The sequence below is a fragment of the Lissotriton helveticus genome, chromosome 9, assembly GCF_964261635.1.
Source record: "Lissotriton helveticus chromosome 9, aLisHel1.1, whole genome shotgun sequence".
Lineage (NCBI taxonomy): Eukaryota > Metazoa > Chordata > Amphibia > Caudata > Salamandridae > Lissotriton > Lissotriton helveticus.
Window position 1 is genome coordinate 147328513 of NC_136070.1, and position 14890 is coordinate 147343402.

The following is a 14890-nucleotide window of genomic DNA, read 5'->3' on the forward strand; positions in this document are numbered from 1 at the left end:
AGACATATTCATCAATGAATTCAGAGGAATTAACGGATATGCCATCGTCTATATCAAAAGTTGTGCCGCCAAGGACACCCTGGGTATTAAAGGCGCGAAGGCCTCCACTGTTAGATGAGGTGCCAAGACCTCCATTGTCTGTCGAGGTGCCAAGACCTCCCGAATGGTTGCTATCAAGGTGATTAGTCTTTCTAAGCCTTTTACCTCTTTGGTTCCCATTAAATTGAGGGTGGGGATGAGTGACGTCCTCCAAAGGGAGTGGACGTTTGGAACCTATTAACTCAAACAAGCTTTCCATCATGCAGGATTTAACCTCCATGTGGAGCATAGCTTTAAATGACCCTTTATCAAGACCTGGAGTAGGGGCTGATGCCCCATCAGAGTCTGATTCTGACATAACAGTGGCAGGGCAAGGGTGAATCGAGGGTGAGAAACAGGTAGGGAAACAAATAGCCTCTTGAAATTTGTAAAGGCTAGAAAGTACAAACACCAGGAAAAACAGTAAATGTCAGACAAAAAAAGTTCTGAGACTTAACAACAGAAAAGGGAGTATAGAGCTAGGACTCCCTATAAATAAGGATGATTTTTTTTTTTTTTTTTGGAATCCAAAATTCGTCTTAAAAGTGGCTTAAATCGAAGTTAAACGCTGATAAAGGGCTAAAGGCAGGTAAAAGCAGCTGATCGCGTCGGTAAACTGCTCGAGCACGAGTGCGATCATCTGTCGTCATGAACACATTCTCTGTGAATGCATCGTGGCAGAGGAAAGGTCCTGTGTAACAATAACACGCAGCGCGTGTGTTGCCTGTGGCCTTTCCTCTAATATACCAAAAAGCAAAAAGGGGGGCAAACGCGTATAGCGGAAGAGAAGGTGGACGTCGGAGTGTTTCATCAGGAGAGAAGCAGGGCATCCAGAAGGTACACGCTATCCGAAAGAGGAGCGTGTCAAAAGGCCAGAGGTAAGCACAACAGTGTCTGCGCAGTAAGGGTATGTAGGCGCTAACGATTGCAGCGCCGGGGGGGCAGGGGGTTGTCACGGAGCAGGAGACATCCAGACTGATGCTCACATGCCGCCCACGTCACTCTTGCCGATCGAAATGAGAGCGGGGGTGAAGGAGAGCGTTCATCGCGCGAACGAATAGGTCGGTAAAAAAACGGGAGAAAAAGGTCACAGACAGCTCAAGCGAGGACGAAGGGAACAGAGAAAAAATCTCCATAAATTGGAGATCAGTAGGAAAAGGGGGGTGGAAAGGGTGGGGAGTAAGCCACACTTCAAAGAAACACACCCTGAAAGAAAGGATGTTAGAACAATCTAACATAAGTAAATATCAAAGATGTCATAAGTAAAAAGGTTATAAGCAAAACAAGATATATTGTAAGCAAAAAGGATAACAATTTCTATGTAAAGCAAGAAAGAAAGTTGTCAACTTATCTGCTTGGAGCCGCATTTAAAAGAGGCAGATTATTGCTGTCTCATGGGCTTTATGTGTTGCCATTGTTCTGTTTTAGAGCTTAGTCTATTGTGATGTATGCGGCTGCTTGGGTCTGCAATAAAAGACTTTGCATAATGTAGCCTCCGGTCTTGTTATGAAATCCACAAAGCTCTGAGCACTGCAACTCTCTGTGTCTGGTAGTGCAGGACCAAATATGTCTGATAGCTCCTAACTGTGAAGACAGATTTTTAGATGGTTTGTAGTTCACAACACTAATGTGTTAATGATACTGTAGATGGTTAGGCCAGCTTGGCCCACTGTTTCAGAGAACTGGGCTGGGAGGCACCTTGCACACTAAAAATTTGTGTTCTCCATTTAGCATTATTGTACCAAATTCTCACCCCCCCCCCCCACTCCCCCCCGCCCCAACACCCCTCCATCACCGAAGGTCTTGATGATGCTGGCTCCAAGCAGAAGTATCCAAAACATAAGCGCAATGAAGTGTGAAGACTATACTTGACCTTCATCAATCCTCTGAATTAGCACTTAGGAAAAGACAAAAGGGCAGGACCTCCCTATAAAATTCCCTACCCGTAGCAACAGAATCCACTAACCCACTGCCACTGTCCTACCATCAACCACGGCACTGCTCGGGAATGACTAATCAGCAATCCTCTGCTGACTACTCCTCATTGAATTTCTAAGGTTATCACTGTTTCTATGCTCTCACACCGCAGGTGTGTGGTACTCCTACACCAGCCCTAGGAATGCAGACAATACACTTCACAGTATTGGGAAGCTTTACTCCATCTGCCATTTTGTGCCACGTCACACCAGGGGCAATGCAAAATATATCCCGTTAGTCCCAGCTACTATACTCACACCACAACAGAGAGTCTTGCTATCATCCAAACCATACACACACATACTGGACACATACATAAGATGTCAGTGCAAGGGTCTTGGTGTCACATATAAGCTGAGCTTTACACGGGTCAGACCAGAAGACACTGCACTCCATCTGAGCTAAGAAAAATGATCGGTCCAGTAGATTGTTCTACACAATATCGACACCAACAATACCAGTATTAATACTGAGGACCAAATATCATGGGACAAAATATTGAAAAGTGAGTGCAGATGGGGAAATATAGATGTACTATTCCTACCTCCACATCTACATACCTTAAAGATCTATGTACTGCGTACGCACATATTTGTGGAGTTAGGTATAGAAAATCCAGACTTCCCTGTTGATGTTTTATTTCCAATAATCTGTCCTCGATATTCTGTGCTTTGATGATTCTGCCGAGGGGCACACCATTCAATAGTATAATCTCCAAAAAACAGTATGCTGCTATCACCCCTTTATGTCAAAAACCCATGGCATGGACAGTAATGTTTTGTCAAGATAGAATGCATGCTTGGTGTGCCCCTTCAGGTCACAGAACTGGCTCTGGGCTCTGAGTCATCATGGAAAGTGCTAGGCCTCAGTACCCACACTAGATTAGCTTGTTAACTAGGTATAAGAAAAGTCAGAGTACTGAATTCACATGCAGTCAGGACCCCCAGGTCAGGGGAACGCATCTGTTCACAATGCAGGGGAAATTCCTGTTCCAGCAATATCCTTACGAAAGAGAGTAGTCTTCATGTCCCATGACAAAAGCCAAAGTTTGATATCTGCTGCAGGGTGTGTGTTCCAATGACCGAGATGATAATAGAAAAAGATCTGCCACCATATTGCACGGGAAGGACCATGAAGGTGAAGCCTCAAAGGACAAAAATTTCTCAGGCCCCGTAAAAAACCCCAGTGTACCACATACAATGTCCAAAAACAATCAGGACTGCATAGTGTGTAGGCAGTGAAGCTTAAGCAAAACATATTGGTAAACAAAACCACCACCACCATAGTAGGAGACCTAAACTTACACGTGGAGGGTTAGAATCTCCCCAGCCTCACAAGGCTGCTGCTAGACCTCAAGGGCCTACAACTCTCCCAGTTGGTAACGTCTGCCACACATACCAAGGGACACATATTGGATCTAGTTATTTCTATTGACCCCAACATTAAAGTTACACCATCAATACCAGTCCCCTGGTCAGATCACCACTTCTTTGCTTTTAAACTAGGGAGAGAGGAAGAGAGCAGGGTAGGGTCACACCCACGGCTGAGACAAAGAAAAGGTGCTGGGCCAAGCTTAATGCAGAGGCCAGGGGGAACGTCCTAGCGGAAATGACCGTAACAAACTCCAAGACACCAGAAACAGTGGAGGAAGCATACTCAAACTGGGAAACCTGGGGGGGGCGTGGCTTAGCGCAACAGCATGGCGGACGTGGCTTAGAACAGCTCCGTCCCGCCGATCAGAGATCCTGCACTAATCCTTCCTTTCCCCCATCCCCAAAAGCCCCAACTACGGGTCTCCTGATTGAGAGACCAGCGCTGAGCTACACGGCGAATCTGAGAGACGGGCGAGCGCTGGGAGCGGAGATCCGGAGCTCCGAACAGTGCGGCCGACGTGATCATCGGGAGCCGGGACCTAGATTTTGGCGGCCCCGGCGGCCGAGAGGGCCCCCGCGGAGGTGCTGCCCTGGACCCGGGAGCGGCGAGATCGTCTGGCAGGAGGGAGGCTGACCTGGTGTGTGGGAGCCCGGTGTTGTGCCGCGCGACTGGACAGCTGAGTGCGGCGACCCTGAGTGGAGCGGAGGCACTGGGCTCCGGGCGGTGAGGCCTGTGCGACTGCAGGAGCCGGGACCTAGATTTTGGCGACCCTGAGGGCCGGGTGAGGCCTTGTGGAGGTACTGGCCCCCGGGCGCGAGGAACGGAAAGATCATCTGGCAGGCGGGCTCGGGCGGAGCCCCTGGCCCGCTCTCGGCGATCTGCGGAGTCATCGTGGGGAGAGGCTCCATAAAGCGGCCTTTCGGTGCCCGGGGTCCGGGGCCTCGGATGTGGCGCATGGCTGTTAATGAATCAGGGCATCGGCCCGGAGCGGCGCTCTCCCCCCCCACTTCCCCCCCTCTCCTCCTCTCCGGTGGAGCCACCACGAGACACTGTGTCTTGGGCGCAGCGGGACACGCAGCCTAAGGGGTGAGTGGGGAGCTACTATCTACCGGTGGTGGGGCGTGTGGATCCTCCAGGACTGTGGACCGCCATTGCCATGCTCCAGGCTGCGGCAGAGGGAGTGGGACATCTGTGGGGCCCTTGACCACAGTATATTGTGTTCTCCGCGGGTCATCCAAAGATTGGAGGGAGTCGCGCCTGGGTCGGCGGCTGTACCGGGCCGTGGTGGAGGATCAAGTGGTGGGGGGGTCCTGAGTGTTGACGGTCCCCTCCCCCCCCCCCCGGTGGCCGGATCGGGCTGCGGAGGTAATTGGAAGCAGGCAGGGGGCCCTCTTTCCTGCAGGGGCGGTCTGGTCCCCACTGGCCGACTGGGACTGTGCGGAGGCGGCTGACAACGGAAGAGCGCCGGACCCGGGGGTGAGCTGCAGCCGTAAGGGATCATAAGCTTCTCACTACACATCAGTGGAGATTGGCCGTGCTGGCACTGGACCACTGGGACATGACATTTTGTGACCACGACGCCATTCTGTGACTGCTGCGGAGTAATTGCTTGGCACTGAAAGAGTGGCTGTCTGGCATTGGCAAGGGACTTTTAGAGGCAGTGAGCCGTGGGTATGACTTGGACGTCGGACTGCAGCCGCCCTTGGAGCACACGAACAGCACGATAATCGCGGGACGTGGCCCCCTTCCAGCGACACAGCAGAGGCCGAGTGACACGCCCAGGGAGACCGAGACCAACCATGACCAGAGGAGGAAATAGCGGTGGGACCTCAAAACAGGGGCCCATGGACAAGTTTGCGGGCCCGAGCGGGGTATCGGGAGCCTCCGGAGGCCCCCAGACATCGGGGCCAGATAATGCGGCCCTTATGGCGGCGATCACGCAATCCAGAGACATGCTGGACGCAAAGATTGGGGCGTTGGGGGCTGACGTCACCCTCTTGCGCCGGGACCTACGGAATGCTGTGACCCGCATTACTGAAGCCGAGTCCGGACTATCGGAGGTAGAGGATGGCATGGCGACCTTAAAGAAAAAAGTGGCCAATATGGAGGGGATTCAAAAGGGCCTGGTGCTCCGAGCCGAAGATGCAGAAGGACGGCTCGGCGCAACAACTTGCGAATTGTTGGCTTTCCAGAAGGCTGTGAGAAAGACAACATGGAGGCCTTCCTGACCCAGTGGTTGGAGGGGTGGATGCCGACGGACTCTCTCTCCTGCTGCTTCATAGTCGAGCGAGCACATAGAGCGCTCCTCAAGAAGCCTCCGGTGGGCGCCCGCCCAAGACCTGTGATAGCTCGGCTACTCAACTACCATGACCGGGACACTATCCTGCGGCAAGCACGTGCAAAAGAGCCCCTCATGTTTGGCAATCAGAAAATCCTTATATTTCCGGACTATACTAAACAAGTCCAACAGCAGCGGCAATCCTTTACGGCGGCCAAGGCGCGTCTGCGAGACCTGAAGATTCAATATGCCCTGCTCTTCCCGGCCCGCTTACGGGTGGTGTATCGATCTCGTACCCTTTTCTTCAACACACCAGAGGAGGTGTTTAACTGGACCGACGAAACTGTTAAGGCCCAAGCACACACACCACCTGGTAATGATTCAGATTCATCCTCGACGGCGGCGTCGCGGCAGCATTCCCGGAGATCGTGGAGTGCGAGCAACTGGAGGTCCCGGCCCAGGAAAAGTCCTCCTTCTCAAGAGGGGCGAGATGAGGGACCTGATACGCCAGACATTCGGAAGCCAGATCCTTGAAATACCAAGATGGACCTGAGGACACTATCTACAGTTAATCATATGTGGTAGGCAAGTGGCACTTCCTAGCTCCTACTGGAGACAATGGAAGGATGGGGGACTAGCCACATCCGATGCTGCACTGTTCCAAATAAACTGAGATGGGGTGGGGATGGGTATGGGGGGAGGCAATGATCTGGCTGGCGGACACGCTGCTCGAGTTCAGAGACGTTTATTGCCCCTAAGGGGTAAGTTGGGGGTTGAGTGTGTAGTTCATGGGGATCCATTGGAGTGGGTGGCTTCCGGCCTCCCGTTGGTGGTCGGAGCGCTCCTACACCGCGACAGGTACTTCAACGTTGCTGAGGTATAGGGGTGGGGGGAGGCTGGAAGTTGAGGAGTTGATGGGTTGGGGATTGGTGGGGGGGCTGGGGGGCGGGGAAAGCAAGAGCTTGGGGGGGGTTTGGGGCAGTTCTTTACAGCACGATGATTCACCAGGTTCTATTGTGGGCATGTATGCAGTTACAATTCCCGACACCGGGGCAATTAGAGTTTCAACCGATAGATGGCGGCTAGAGGTCCCGAATCGGAGCTCCCCAGGGCATTGCTATGATTAGTGAGCTGGAATGTAAGGGGCATGCTGGATAAAATTAAGAGGGGCGCTGTGCTGCGACAGGGGAAAAAAGAGAAGGCAGATGTCCTACTGTTGCAGGAGACACACCTCCTGGGCACCAAAACCCTTAGTTTGCAGCACTATGGATATCAACAGGTGTTCCACGCCGGTTTTGTTAGGGGCTCCCGGGGAGTGGCGGTATTGATTCACCGCAGGGTGTCTTACGTCCACTTGACACAGTGGGTGGATGCTCAGGGCAGATACGTATTTGTCAAAGGAATGATTGGAGGTGAACCAGTGGTTTTTGGAAGTGTGTATGCTCCTCCCCCGCTGCAATGGTCACTTGCTGAGAAACTGTTCACCATCTGGGCCGGGATTCCAGACGTAATGGCTGTCATCGGGGGTGACTGGAACGATGTTATCAATGGTCAGATGAATCGCTGCAGACCCGGTGGTGGGCAGATGGTGAGCGCCCCTACTAGGTTGAATGACATGGTGAGGGGAATGGGCTGGATAGATGCATGGCGCTATCAACATACACATAGTCGGGAATACACATATGTTTCTGCAGTACATAAATCCTTCTCAAGATTAGATTACCTGTTTGTCCCCTGCACTCGGATTGGGAGGGTGGACTCGACGGATATACTGCCGCTCGGTCTCTCTGACCATTCCCCCATTACTATTAATATCCTTCTAGATAAGAGGCGGCAGCCATTTCGATGGCGCCTCTCTACTTGGCACCTGCAACAGGACGATTACCAGTCTCACATGCGAGAGGCCATAGCCCAAGCCTGGGAAGATAATGAGGGACCTGGGACGGACGATGTGACCCTCTGGGAGGCTCTGAAGCCCACACTCCGAGGAGCCCGTAGGACGCGCAGGGAGGGCCTGGAGAGGGCAGCGGATCGGGTCTGCGCCCTGGAAGAACGGTGCACAGCGACCGGGGATGATGGAGACGTGCGAAGGCTGCTGCAGGCGCAGCAGGATTCTGCATCTCTACACCTTGAGGAGTCACGTCAGGTGTGGCTTGCTATGCAGAGCAGAATCTACCAATGGGGAGATAAGTCCAGCACGATGCTGTATAGGATCTGCCAGGGCACTTTCCAGGCACAGACACTGCCGGCTCTTCGAAACGAGGCCGGGGATCCTTTGTCAGCCCCCGAGGAGATTGCAGACAGCTTTGCGCGCTATTATGCGGCACAATATGCCCCTAGGGAATCCCTCCCAGCGGACGCTGTTGATAAATTTCTTGTGGATCTCCCGCGACAGGTGATATCAGAAGAGGAACGAAATCGCCATGAGCTTCCGTTGTCCGCGGAAGAATTAGGAAAGGCCCTCGGAGAATTGAATGCAGGGAAAGCCCCAGGACCCAACGGGTTATCGTGCGAGTTCTTTAGGAAATACCACCTCCAATTAGGGGCGCTCTACAAGAAAGCATTAGATGCGGCCAGGGAGTCTGGCCGCCTACCGGCGGATTGGAGGCATGCTGAAATAGTGTTTTTTTGTAAACCAGGGAGGCCCCCCGAACATCATGAATCATATAGACCCATTTCGCTTCTAAATGTTGAGGCGAAGATATTGGCTAAGGCCCTCGCCAATCGCCTCCTTCCGTTAATCACTAACTTGGTCCATCCGGACCAGGCAGGATTTATGCCGCATAGAGCAACGAGACACAACATTAGGCGGGCTCAGGTGGCATTGGAGATGATGCGGGCCATGGGAACCCAGGCGGCACTTCTAGTGGCTGATATAGATAGAGCCTTTGACTCGTTGCGTTGGGTTTATTTACATGCACTCCTGCCTCGCCTGAATCTTGGACCCCAGTTTCTATCATACATACAGCTGCTGTATACTGACTTGACGTTACAAAAGGGGGTGGTGATGGACGGAGCATCCGAACCAATCAAACACTCACACCCAGTCAAAAGATCTGGGTTTGATCCATCACCGTTCTTTAGCCCACTCTGCCACCCCAGTTCAGACATTGCTATATGCAAATCAGTGTGACCCTGTGCCTCATGGGAACAGTCCAGCCCGAACTGCCAAGCCATGCCTTCCCTGGACCGGAAATAAGCTTCCGAGGACCGGTTTCTGGCATTCCAGCCGTCTTCAGCCCGGGTTGCTTGAATCCAGTGGCAAAGTGAGCATGGGACTCAAGTCTGAGCATACCCTGCCACACTTATGGCGGCCAAAAGCGGTACAAAAGGGGGTGGTGATGGACGGAGCATCTGAACCAATCAAACACTCACACCCAGTCGAAAGATCTGGGTTTGATCCATCACCGTTCTTTAGCCCACTCTGCCACCCCAGTTCAGACATGGCTATATGCAAATCAGTCTGACCGTGTGCCTCATGGGAACAGTCCAGCCCGAACTGCCAAGCCATGCCTTCTCTGGACCGGAAATAAGCTTCCGAGGACCGGTTTCTGGCATTCCAGCCGTCTTCAGCCCGGGTTGCTTGAATCCAGTGGCAAAGTGAGCAAGGGACTCACGTCTGAGCATACCCTGCCACACTTATGGCGGCCAAAGCGGTACAAAAGAGGGTGGTGATGGACGGAGCATCTGAACCAATTAAACACTCACACCCAGTCAAAAGATCTGGGTTTGATCCATCACCGTTCTTTAGCCCACTCTGCCACCCCAGTTCAGACATGGCTATATGCAAATCAGTCTGACCGTGTGCCTCATGGGAACAGTCCAGCCCCAACTGCCAAGCCATGCATTCCCTGGACCGGAAACAAGTTTCCGAGGACCGGTTTCTGGCATTCCAGCCGTCTTCAGCATGGGTTGCTTGAATCCAGTGGCAAAGTGAGCATGGGACTCAAGTCTGAGCATACCCTGCCACACTTATGGCGGCCAAAAGCGGTACAAAAGGGGGTAGTGATGGACGGAGCATCTGAACCAATCAAACACTCACACCCAGTCGAAAGATCTGGGTTTGATCCATCACCGTTCTTTAGCCCACTCTGCCACCCCAGTTCAGACATGGCTATATGCAAATCAGTCTGACCCTGTGCCTCATGGGAACAGTCCAGCCCGAACTGCCTTTTGTACCGCTTTGGCCGCCATAAGTGTGGCAGGGTATGCTCAGACGTGAGTCCCTTGCTCACTTTGCCACTGGATTCAAGCAAGCCGGGCTGAAGACGGCTGGAATGCCAGAAACCGGAACTCGGAAGCTTGTTTCCGGTCCAGGGAAGGCATGGCTTGGCAGTTCGGGCCTGACTGTTCCCATGAGGCACAGGGTCAGACTGATTTGCATGTGGCCATGTCTGAACTGGGGTGGCTGAGTGGGCTAAAGAATGGTGATGGATCAAACCCAGATCTTTTGACTGGGTGTGAGTGTTTGATTGGTTCAGATGCTCCGTCCATCACCACCCCCTTTTGTACCGCTTTGGCCGCCATAAGTGTGGCAGGGTATGCTCAGACGTGAGTCCCTTGCTCACTTTGCCACTGGATTCAAGCAAGCCGGGCTGAAGACGGCTGGAATGCCAGAAACCGGTCCTCGGAAGCTTGTTTCCGGTCCAGGGAAGGCATGGCTTGGCAGTTCGGGCCTGACTGTTCCTATGAGGCACAGGGTCAGACTGATTTGCATGTGGCCATGTCTGAACTGGGGTGGCAGAGTGGGCTAAAGAATGGTGATGGATCAAACCCAGATCTTTTGACTGGGTGTGAGTGTTTGATTGGTTCAGATGCTCCATCCATCACCACCCCCTTTTGTACCGCTTTGGCTGCCATAAGTATGGCAGGGTATGCTCAGACGTGAGTCCCTTGCTCACTTTGCCACTGGATTCAAGCAAGCCGGGCTGAAGACGGCTGGAATGCCAGAAACTGGTCCTCGTAAGCATGTTTCCGGTCCAGGGAAGGCATGGCTTGGCAGTTCGGGCCTGACTGTTCCCATGAGGCACAGGGTCAGACTGATTTGCATGTGGCCATGTCTGAACTGGGGTGGCAGAGTGGGCTAAAGAATGGTGATGGATCAAACCCAGATCTTTTGACTGGGTGTGAGTGTTTGATTGGTTCAGATGCTCCGTCCATCACCACCCCCTTTTGTATACTGACTTGACGGCGTCTGTGAGAGTGGCTGGGGCTGTATCCGGCGCCTTTCCTATCGGACGGGGCACCCGACAGGGGTGTCCCCTCTCGCCGTACCTGTTCGCCCTTGCCATGGAACCTTTGGCGGCATGGGTGTGCATAGACACGCAGATGAGGGGCTTCGAATGGGAGGCCGGGCCATCGGACAGGATCGCGCTCTACGCTGATGACGTGCTTTTCTTCCTCACAGACCTCAATAGGTCAGGACCGAGGGTCCTTGAAATTATGTGGGTGTTTGGGAGGTATCGGGGCTCCATCTAAATGTGCGGAAATCCACACTGTGGACTCTGGGGGACGGTACGGAGCTGGGTACCTGGGCATCGGCTCTGCAGGGGGCGACCGGAGGCCTTAAGTATCTTGGGGTGTTCCTGACGGGCATACCTGGAGTCTCGTGGGAGCGCAATGTCATTCCTGTCTGGGACCGGGTCCGGTCGGACATCAAAACATGGTCCCGTATGCCCTTGAATCTCTATGGACGCTCAGCCATTTTCAAGATGGTGGCCCTCCCTCGTTTGCTATATCAACTACAGAACCACCCCTACCCTATATCGCCGCAGTGGTTTCGCCAGGTCAATTCGGCGCTAGGCCAGTTCCTCTGGGCCAGGGGTGCAGCGAGAGTGGCGCTCTGCACCTGTTTCCTCTCCACATATGTCCTGTCATATTATCAGGCGTCTCACTTGCTGGTATTGAATGAGTGGTGGTATGGGGATCGGGGTGACCCGGCTTACGCCTGATGGAGCCGGACACCCTACATACATTATTGTACTCGGCTGGGAAGAGGAAGAGGCTCCCGGTGGTCACACAGGTGGTCTTTCAGATCTGGCGACGGGCGCTTCACCGCATGGGATGGTGGAACAGGCTGACTGAGGAGACCCCGTTGTGGCAGAATGGTCGCTTACCGGCTCTGGCGTCCTTGCAGGGGTTCCGCGGCTGGGACGCAATAGGGATCTTGGCGTTGGGCCATGTAATGAAAGGCATGACCCTTAAATCATTCCAAGAACTGAGGGACGAATATAAGATGCCCCAAACCCAGTTCTTTAAATACTTGCAGTTCCGACATGCCATCTCCCCTGCCCTGGAGGGACTAGCCTCCTTACCTGAATTCAGCCCTCTGGAAGCTAAGTTATTCATGGGAGAATTGGAGGAAAAGAAAATATCCCGCATCTATCAATCGTTGGTTACCCATTGTTCCTCCTCTCTTGACAAATTGCGGACCACATGGGAGGGAGATGTGGGAGAGCTGGAAGAAGAAGATTGGAGGGAGGCTCTCGCTGCTCCTAGGGGTGCGGCCGTTGCCGTACGATTACGCTTCATCCAATTTAAATATCTACATCAAGCTTACTACACTAGAGAGAGACTGTGGCAAGCGGGTTTGATTGCGTCCCCCGAATGTCTGAGATGTGGTCGGGAGGTGGGCACTTTCCTACATACAGTATGGTCTTGTGGAGCACTGGAGAGATTCTGGACAAGTGTTTGGGACTGCTTAGATGAAGTATTGGGCTGGAAGCTCCCCTGTACATCGCAGCTGGGCCTTCTCCATGTAATGGAACAAGTGGGTGGCAACATCTATAAACAACACTTACTGCTCCTCGGCCTTACTGTGGCCAAGAGGGATGTGGCCCGCGCCTGGAAGGACCCAAGGGCCCCCCCATGGGAGTGTGGAAAAAAGGATTAGATTACTGTATGGGACTGGAGCGTCCAGTGTTTGAGGCCCGAGGTTGCCCCAGGAAGCACTACAAAATATGGAAGAGATGGGCGGAGTACAGGGGATTGTGGCTGGAGCCGCCAGCACAGCGGGTTGTAGATACTGAACAGATGCTTTGAGAACCGGGGTGAGGGAAAGTATGCATTGCCAGTTTCATAATGATTATCTTTCTTGGACCTGTGAGGACATCGTGCAAGGGGCTAGGGCGGGATCCAGGAGGGGGTAGTTAATACGGGGCATGGGGATGGGAGAATTACAGTAATTATGCTTCTTTTTGACTACTGTATTGATTGCTATTCTGTGCATTTTGATCATATGCTCACAGCCCCTCCGGTGTTCGGAGTACTGTGGTTTACTTGCAATCTCTCTCAAGAAAACAATAAAATTTTGTTCTGAAAAAAAAACTGGGAAACCTGGATCACCTAATCATTAAACAAATTATCTCCCAAAGTCACCTCCAAACAAAAAGCCAGACCCAAAAAGGGGGGATGGTTTAGTCCCCAACTACTCTTGTTAAAGAAAAGCTGTAAAAAATCGAAAGGGACTGGAGGAAAAACTATGATCCACAACTCAAAACCTTGTACAAGTCAGCCATTAGACTTTACCACAATAGCATCAAAGAAACACAGGCCAAATTCTTTGAGGAAAACATCAGCCAGGCACAGAATTCCTCTTAGGAACTGTTTGCGGTAGTCTAGACCTTAACCTCCCCAGCCCAGGACCCCCACCCAATAGAGACCTTAGAGTAGAGGTGCAATGACTTAGCCGAGGTAATCAGAGATGAAAAAGGGACACTTGTAACACTTTTAAAACCTTTGGTTTTTGAGAAAAGTGATTGGAAGACCCTCAAAGAAATCAATGTAATTTGGGAGTGCGGTATATATGTTTCATCCGCCCCACATTGAAGTCATGGCAGTTATCATTGGGTGTTCCAAATCGTGATAGTTGCCGACCTCAACCAGAGGTACCTCCGGTCTCAAAGTGCAGTGTCAGAGATAGAGGATTTATTCCCACAAAATAGTGTGAAAAACAAACTTTATAAAAAAGGAAAAAATCTTTAAAAAGAGGAAAAACACCCAAGTAGGTTTAATAGGGGGTGAGCTCCCTCTAATTTAAAATATATTCATACTTAAGGAGATCGAGTTACTAGATCTGTTGGTATTAGTAAAGAATCGTCGACATGTTTCAGCTCCCTTGGCCCTAAGGGTCTATGAAGCTTTCGTCAGGACTAACAAACGTATACTGATACTCACACGATTTGTGCGGTATTCTTCAATTGGTCATTCTTTGCCAATCGTGATGCTTGGATCAGCGTTCATTATTTTTCTGAAAAAAAGGGATAGATGGACATACAACAAATCATAATAGTCAATACAGTTTGTTTTGTGCTGCAGTAAGTAATTTTTCTGCATCATCTGTTTGTTGTGGGAAAAATTGTTCAACTTAAAATAATAAACATTTTTATTACTAAGCTTTTGTGCATTTTGGCTGGATTTAAAGAACTATGAATAGGCGACATCTATGGTAATGGCAGTAACATAACACAAGGCGTTTAGTAGACAGGGCTCACTGTGTCATGTTCGTTCTATATCTCGCTATTATATCAAAAACAGTATTTGAAAGCAAGAGGAGCCTCACTACACAGCGCTGCAAACATATAGTGGAACGGTGGTTGAGTTTTTTGTACCACTAAACTGTATTTTAACATGTTCTAATTTTTGCATGGGTTAATTATTAATGTGGCACATAGGTATACAGTATAGGTAAGTGCATTGGTCTAGGACAAAATACTCGTTATGTGCCCGGCTTGTTTTTTCAAAATGCGTGTTAGGTTAAAAAGAGGGACGCTGTATTGCGCTAGCTGAGCTGCGTTTGTTCCCAGTAATGAATGATGACTAAAAGAATACAAAATAAAGAAGGTCCTACCTGTATTCTATGAACGCGTTTCTTCAACGGGGTTACAGCTACTAAGAGCGCAAAGCTGAGTGAAGAATTGCAATTGCAATTGCAATTTGTGAATTGCCTCTGTGTCCAGACCAGTGTTTCTGATAGTTGCAATGTTTTTGTGGCTGTGGTTGTTTTGCACGATACGCAGGTGCCACAGGGATAATGTCCCGTGAGGGGTGTCATCCTCGCATCTCTCGTTATAGGTGGCATAGGTTTTTTTGCCGGCCGTGTATGCACCAAGACATCTTTTAAGTTCTTAGTTCTACGGTTGGCAAATCTGGGTTTCGGCCAGTCAAATCTGCCAGTGTTTAGAA

At 51.2% G+C, this 14890-nt stretch overlaps 1 long non-coding RNA gene across 1 annotated transcript in view; it reads right to left on the bottom strand.

Moving 5' to 3' along the window:
• Positions 1-14610, bottom strand: part of LOC144782667 (uncharacterized) — a 34647-nt gene extending 20037 nt beyond the window's left edge. The window contains exons 1-2 of the long non-coding RNA XR_013601198.1: positions 14556-14610; positions 13885-13955 (exon numbers count right to left, since the gene is read on the bottom strand). This is a non-coding gene — a long non-coding RNA (uncharacterized LOC144782667). The remainder of the gene's footprint in view (positions 1-13884; positions 13956-14555) is intronic.
• Positions 14611-14890: the final 280 nt, after the last annotated feature.